The sequence below is a fragment of the Rhincodon typus genome, chromosome 5 (genome assembly GCF_021869965.1).
Source record: "Rhincodon typus isolate 14 chromosome 5, sRhiTyp1.1, whole genome shotgun sequence".
Classification (NCBI taxonomy): domain Eukaryota; kingdom Metazoa; phylum Chordata; class Chondrichthyes; order Orectolobiformes; family Rhincodontidae; genus Rhincodon; species Rhincodon typus.
Window position 1 is genome coordinate 30,843,754 of NC_063336.1, and position 8,160 is coordinate 30,851,913.

Sequence of the window (8,160 nt, forward strand, 5' to 3'; positions counted from 1 at the left end):
CCACATTGACCAGGAAGCAATTCTATGATTCTGCAAGGTCCACGCAGTGCCATTTCCCTGACAGGCAAAAGTAGAGACAGCAATCAGGAGGCTGGAAAGTGAAGGAATCATCAAACCTGTCCAGTTTGCAGAATGGGCAGCACTGGTCGTACCGATTGTGAAGCCTGATGGCTCAGTTTAAAATCCCTTTTGTGGCAGAGGTCTGTCTTTCTCGAAGATGGACATGAGGCATGTGTACTTGCAATTGCAATTAGATTTAATCTGATTTAATTTGATTTGGCTTATTACTGTCACATGTACTGAGGTACAGTGAAAAATGTTGTCTTGCGTGCTTTACAGGTAGATCCTGCTGGCAGCCACTGGAAGCATCTGTAATGGTTTTAAATTTTCTGGACACACTTCCAGTCACAGCTGACAGTATCAGACTCTTTGGATGCAAAAAAATCTGGTCCTTGCAAAACTGAAACAGCTGATAGTGATGAGGGAAACTATAGGGCTGTCCTAACCAGAATTGAAAGCTTTTTGAATCCAGAAAGACCAGATCACATTAGAGAACTGCATATTATTATAGGGAGCAAGAGTGATTGTCCCGAGCAAATATTGCCACCAGACACTGGCTGAACTCCACCAGGGTCAGCCAAATAATTCCAAATTGAAGATGTTGGTGAGAAATTATGCCTGGTGGCTAGGATTGGATGCAGACATAGCTGCATTCACGGGGCAGTGCCCTGTGTGACGATACCATAACTTTAAGAAGTTATTTTGTCCTGGTCTTTTTTTTTGAAGAGTGGTTGTAAGGCAGAGGTGATGAGCAATCTAACAGAACCACTACAGTAAACTGCTGGGGAGGCCTTGAGTTTTTTTTTAAATAGCCTGAATGGGTGTGGCCAGCTCTCACAGATTAGGATTTCTGAGGTTTTCGATTTAGCTCTAAGTAGAAGCTATTGGGGTCTCAACAGAGTTGGAAGCTTTAGTATATGTCACCTAGCTACTACTCGCTCTGAATTTTCTCTTGATGTTTTTTCCTCTTGGATTGGAGAACTGCACGTGAGACTCTGTATCTAAATTTGCCTTTTTGCCAAGGGGCGTCTTTAAGGAGTGTTACGATATTAGAACGGTTATTTGTAATAGTTACTGTATCTATTATTTTGTTAAGTTTTCCAATTGAGTTAAGTTATTCTAAATTCCTCTTTCTTTGGTTGTATTTTAACTATAATGTTTAAATATTTTTTTTTGTTTAATATCGAGTAGCCTGACCAGTCATGTTGCATCTGGAACAGGTACTTCACATTTGCCTTTAAAACTAAGAAAAAGTTTCTTAGGCTACTTTGTTAAAGTAATTTGGGCAGGGTCTGGTCTGGTCCATAACACCAGAGTGCCATCAAGGACAAAAATTTACCGCCAACAGTGCCCCCACATTCGTAGGAATGGCTGGGTAAATCCTGGGCTCAGTTACACTGACTGTATAGATCCTTTCATGGGCACAATGTTCTTAGTCATTGTGGATGCCCACTCAAGATGGCTGGACGTGCATAGAGGTCATTCATCAAACACAGGGATTATGACAGAAAAACTGCATGCATCTTTTGCAATGCCAGGATGTTGCCTGGATTAGAAGGTATGAGCTATAAGGAGAGGCGAGAAAAACTCGGATTATTTTCTCTGGAGTGGTGGAAGCTGAGGGGATACTTGATAGAAGTGTGTAAAATAATGAGATGCATAGATAGGGTTGACAGTCAGAAGCTTTTTCCCAGAGCTGAAATGTCTAAAACGAAAGGGCATGCTTTTAAGGTAAGGTGGGGGGATCTCAAAGAAGATGTGAGGGGCATGTCTTTTACACACAGAGTGGTCAGAGTGTGGAACATGCTGCCAGGGGTGGTGGTGGAGCCTGTTACGATAGGAGTATTTAAGAGACCTTTAGATTAGCAAATGAATATGCAAGGAATGGAGGGATATGACCAAGGGTAGGCAGAAGGGGTTAGTTTAATTTGGCATCATGTTCAGCACAACATTGTGGGCCGAAGAGCCCATTCCTGTGCTGTACAGTTCTGTGTTCTAATGTTCTATGTTCTAATGTATGGAATCCCTGTAGTGTTGGTCATAGATAATGGGCCATTGTTCAACGGCAGGGAATTTAATCATTTCCTACAGTCAAATGTTATTTCTCATATAAGGACAGCTCCATACCATCTATCATCCAATGGTCTGGCAGAAAGAGCAGTCCAAACTTCGAAGGCAGGCTTAAAGAAACAGCCTACAGCTTCACTTGATGACAAACTGTCCTGGTTCCTATTTGACTATAGGAACACTTCTCGTACAACTACAGAGAAAGATCCAGCAGAGTTGCTAGTGGGGAGAAGACTCTGCACCAGGTTAAATCTGATCTTCCTGGACCTGGGGGGAGGGTGGAACACTAATGCCGGACACAAGACTCCACTAAGTGAGAGATACAGTTTACTTCAGGGGACAAAGTTTGGTATAGGACCCACAGAATAGCCCTGCATGGTATGAGGCATGATCAACACAATGTCAGGTCCAGTGATGCATAAAGTTCTGGTGGTTGTAACAGTCCTGAACAAGCATGTAGCCCATATGAAAGCTGCAAACAATGGGGGAGAAAAACATGCCTGGCTCCTCAACTGCCTTTCTGATTGTCCCGGAACCCATGGTCTCCTTCACCATTAAGCATTGAAGATACCTCAGAATCTGAGATGGACATGGCCGATATCACTGCCTCAACGCTTTTGCCACCTGAAATGGAGAATGAATTTCCTCTGGGGCGCAAGACGTGTTACGTGTCACCTGTATCAGAGGCGGAGAGGCAGAGGTGCTAAAACACCCCAAAAGGAGCTACAGAAAAAGAATTGGTCTATGTCCTTGGAGGTAGTGATTGTAGTGAGGTCAGCAAGGTGGACTTCATAGAATATGAGTTCCCTGATTGGAGCTGTAAATCTGGCTGACAGATATAAACAGCAGTGTCAGGGATTCTGTTCACTCTGAGAGCTGGCTCTGAGGGAACTGGATCAGAGTCAAGGACTCTCCACATGTAAATAAAGGGTGACTTGGTGAAGGGATATCAGCCTCTGTGGCGTTATTTCCGGGAAGACGGGATTTCAGCCTCTGTGGAATTATTTCAGGGAAGACCAGCATTTTTTGTCCTTAATTCCCCTGCTTGGAATGTGAAAGTGAACTGCAACAATACTTGTGCTGGTGGTTGTGTTTCCAGACTGTTGTTAGGCAGGGAAGTCCAGACCCAGGGACAAAATATTTTGGTGGTGGTGGTAGTGGGGTGGGATGGATGTGTTGGGGTTAATGAGGAAAGCTTTGAAAGCAGATTAAAGTTGTTGAAATTATAGGCAAATGGAGGTCCATCAGAGCCAGTCAACAATTGCCTTTAACTTGAGTGCCATCTATAGCATGTAGAAAACAATCCAATGGACAGGCAGTTCAATTATTTAAATATTGTCAATAGCTAATTATCCCCTTCTCAGACTCAAAATTTGACTTTAACTGCGTATACATGGTTTCCAGAGTTTCTAGGACGTTGAAGCCAAAGCTGAAATGAAGACAAAATAAAAATGCTGGAAATGTTCAGCAGCTAAGACAGGGCCAACAGGGAATGCATTGCCAGAGGCAATCAAGGTCACCCACCACACTTAATCTTTTCACCAACTTCTTCCTTGAATCCGCAGGTGATAGCTGGAGAATCTCACAATCTACCACCCACGACTGTATCTGACTGATGACTGATATTATTATGGCTTGTTCATTTAAGCATCTGGTCAATGATGACACCAGCCCAGGCATATCCAGCCCATTACATATTAATAGTGGGAGACTCAGTAAAGACTGATGCTGATGAAAGTCAATGGCACAGTCTTTCCTTGTTGATGGTAATCACTGCCTGGCATTTATATAACATAAATCTTACTTGCCCTGGATAATGCCCAGGATCTAATATAGATTGTTAAACTAAAAGGAGCTGTGACTCGAAACAAGAACCATAAAATTATCACTAAACAATCTAATCTCTTATAACACAGGGAGGATCATTCATGAAGCCAATGACAATTGTTGTGCTAAGACGCTGCACTGCTGGTATCTAGCAGCAAGATCTTGGAGCAATAATAATTCAGTGTAGCCAACTACAAATAATCTCCCAGTGTGCCAGTCACTGGAAGTAGGGTCTTGTCAGTTAATACTAACAGTATCAGTTGGATATATTTAAACAAGCAGGTTTGAAATGGAATGTTTTATTGTTATATAAGCTAAAAACCTGAGACAGAGGAGAAATTTCTCCAGACAATGTCTTGACAAATCAATGTCAAACTGCCTTGTTTCAAATTTAAACAAAGCTTGGTAGTTAACTGTCAGTAATCATTAGCTCATGTATTCTTCATGGCAATGTTTCGACCAATCAAAATCCACTTGCCAATGAATCAGTTCATTCCTCTCATACAGTGCAAATATTGTTTCACTTTTGTTCTGCGAATTCTTCTGGATTGCATTGATGAGTGCAAGATGCGAAGATTTGACAAAATGTTTCATTTCACACGACACAAAAGCTCTTTGCTCCACAATAGCCACTTGAATTTAAAGCACTTCTGCAGTTGAGTGGAATAACAAAACAGCAATGTAAAGTCATTGAGAGTGTTCATAAAAGAAGTTGCTACTTCATTCTTGGCCCTAATTATAATAGTTACTCAGATGCCCGCGATCTGGAGACGCTCATGAACAGATGTGATCAGCTTATCTGCCTTTCGTGAGATCGCTGCCAAAACTCCAAACGTCATAAATTGTTACCCACAGACAGGTCTCAGAATGGCTGCCAGCTGCTGAATTCAAAACAACTAACTAAACTGAGATGTAAAATTAAAGTTTTCAGAATAACTCAATGCCACATCTCATTTGCACAATGAACTAGCTCTAATGACTATTGAGCTTCGAACACATATAATGTAAAGATAGCAATTGAATGATCAGTGCAGCTTTCTTTTTTTTTGTGGGATGCGGGTATTTGTTATATATCCCTAAATGCACAGAGGCATCAGCTTGCCACCTTTTTGATCTGCTGTTACAGGTTCTGGTAGGTACAATTAGGAAGAGAGTACTAACAGAAAGGGAATTCCAAGATATTGACCCAGTGACAATGAAGATACAGTGATATAGTTACAAATCAGGATAATGTAGCATGGAGGATAATTTGCTGGTAGTTATGTTCCTGTGTGTCTGCTGCTGTTGTCCTTATAGGTGGTAAAGATGACAAGTTTAGATGGTTCTGTCAAGAGATCATATGCCTGGGCGGTGGAGGAATTGAATTTTGAAGGTGGCAGATTGGGCATGAATCAAGCAGATTGCTTTGTCCTGAATTGTATCAAGATTCTTGTGTGTTGTCGGAGCTGCACTCATCCAGGCACGTAGGGAATATTCTATCCCATAAGACCATAAGACATAGGAGCAGAATAGGCTATTCAGCCCATCAAGTCTGCTCCACCATTCAATGAGATCATGGCTGATCTGACAATCTTCAATTCCACTTTCCTGTCTTTTCCCTATGATCCTACGATTAAAAATCTCACACTCCTGAGTTGTGCCTTCTAGATATTGTATATGTTTAGGCAAGTCAGGAAGTAGGTTACTCACCTTAGAATTCCCCGTCTCTGACCTGGTCTTGTAGCCACAGCTAATCCAGTTCAATTTTTTTTGTAACTCTCAGGATGTTGACAATGGGAAATGGAGCAATGATAATGCATTAAACATCAAGGGAAATAGCTATATTCTCAGTTGTAGGAGATGGGCATCACCTAGAGCAGACTTTCAGCTGGATTTTCGAAAGGGTGTCAATCAAGTTCAGATTGCTACTCATATCATTTATTTATGCAACAAAAGCACTCCACACTTCTGGCTGAAGGTTCCAATCAGGGCTCCTTCACTTCTTTCTGACAGGCCGCGCGAAGAGCAGAACTATCAGGGAGAAGACAAACTAAACCCTTCTTTTTTACAGCAATCAGTTGTTGTATTGTGTAATTTCAGCTGCTGTCAAAAGGTAAGTACATAAAGTAAGTGTGAGATTAGGAGACTGAATGAGTATGGTGCCAGGTAAATTAATGTACCAGGTGGGTAGGGTGCCGCAGCACATAGAAAAAGAAATGTAGACACTAGGAGAAGGTGTATGCCATTAAACTCTTCAACCCTGTTCCACCATTCAATAAGATCATGACTGACCCACTGTCAATGCCATATGCTCACTTTCTCTCCATATCCCTTAATGCCTTTAAAATTTAAAAATGTACCCATCTCTTTCTTGAATATATTCAATGACTTTGCTTCCACAGCCTACTGTGATAGGGAATTCCACAGGTTCACTATCATTGAAATCAAGAAATCTTTCCTCATTTCAATCCTAAATAGTTTACCCGATGTCCTGAAACTGTGTTCCCAGTTCTAGACCCCCTAATCAGGGGAAACATCTTCCCTGCATCTAGTTTGTGCAGCCCTGTTAGAATATTATATGTTTCAACCAGATTCCCTTTCATCCTTCTAAACTTTAGTGAGTACAGGCACAGTTGAACCACTCTCTCCTCATAGGAAAGTCTAGCAATCCCTGGTATCAGCCTGGTGAATATCCATTGGTCTCCCTCTATGGCAAGTATATCCTTTTATAGGTAGGGTGATCAAAACCGCATGCAGTACCCCAGGTGTCATCTTACCAAGGCCCTGTATAACTGCAGTAAGACATCCCTCTAAATCTCTCAGAGATATTAGGGACTGCCAATGCTGGAGAATCTGAGATAACAAGGTGTAGAACTGGATGAACACAGCAGGCCAGACAGCATCAGAGGAACAGGAAAGCTGACATTTTGGGTCTGGACCCTTCTTCCGAAATCATTTCCGAAGAAGGGTCCAGACCCAAAATGTCAGCTTTCCTGTTCCTCTGATGCTGTCTGGCCTGCTGTGTTCATTCAGGTCTATACCTTGTTCCCTCTAAATCTCTTCTTTTGAAGGGCAGTGAACTTATGGAATTCCCTCTGAATTTAATTATTCTTGCAATAAAGACCAAAATACCATTTGACCTCCTATTTGCTTACTCCACCTGTCTGTTTCTGATTGGCCTATAAGGACAGCCAAATCCTTTTCTACATCCATACTTCCAAAAATATCACCACTGAAATAATATTTTGCCTTTCTGCTTTTCACATGCAAAATGTATAACTACACATTTAGCCACATTGTGCTGTATCAGCCATGTGTTTGCCCACTCACTCAACTTGTCTAAATTATCTCAAAGCCTCCCTGCATCCTGTTCACAGCTCGCAATCTTGCCTAGTTTTGTATCATAAGTAAATCTGAAAGTGTTCAATGTGGTTCCCTTATCCAGGTCATTTATTTATACCTTGCATAGCTGTGCCCAAGCACTGATCTTTGTGGTACCCCACTAGTCACTTGTTGCCACTTGGAAAAAAGACACATTTATTCCCATGCTCTGTTTCTTGATCCATGGCAATATATTAGCTCTGATCCCATATACTTTAACCTTGCCAGCTGACTTCTCATGAGGGACCATATCAAAGCTTTCTGAAAATTCAAATACTCCTCATCTACTGGTTCTCCCTTATCTGGTACCAGTTACCAGTGACATCCTCAAAAAGAGCTCCAGTAGATTTGTTACACATGACTTTTTTTTTCATTAATCCATGTTGGCTCTATCCAATTCCATTAATATTTTCCAAATGGTCTGTTACCATCTTTTTATTATAGACTCTGCCATTTTCCCCAGTATTGTGTTTTTCCCCTCGCTCTCTTTTTAAATAGTGAGGTTGCATTTTTCACAGTCCAGTCTGTAGAAACTGCTCCAGATGGGAGGTGTCAGACCCTGGGCATGGAGAGGGGGTGGGTAGTGTACCGAGAGTCGAGTCCAGCAGCAGTTAGGGGAGAGTATTGGGTCTTCCAGGTACAAGGGTGGTGGCAGGTCAGGTTCTGGGGGTGTAAGGGCATGGGGCAGTGTTGATGGGGGCATATGTGCCAAGTTGAATAGTTACTCAGAAGTTAGGTTAATTATTTAATACCAAAACAGTAATTGTTGGCAAAACTCAGCTTTAATGCTTTTACAAATCACTTTGAACCTATGTCCACCTATCCTTGATCTATTTACAACAGTTT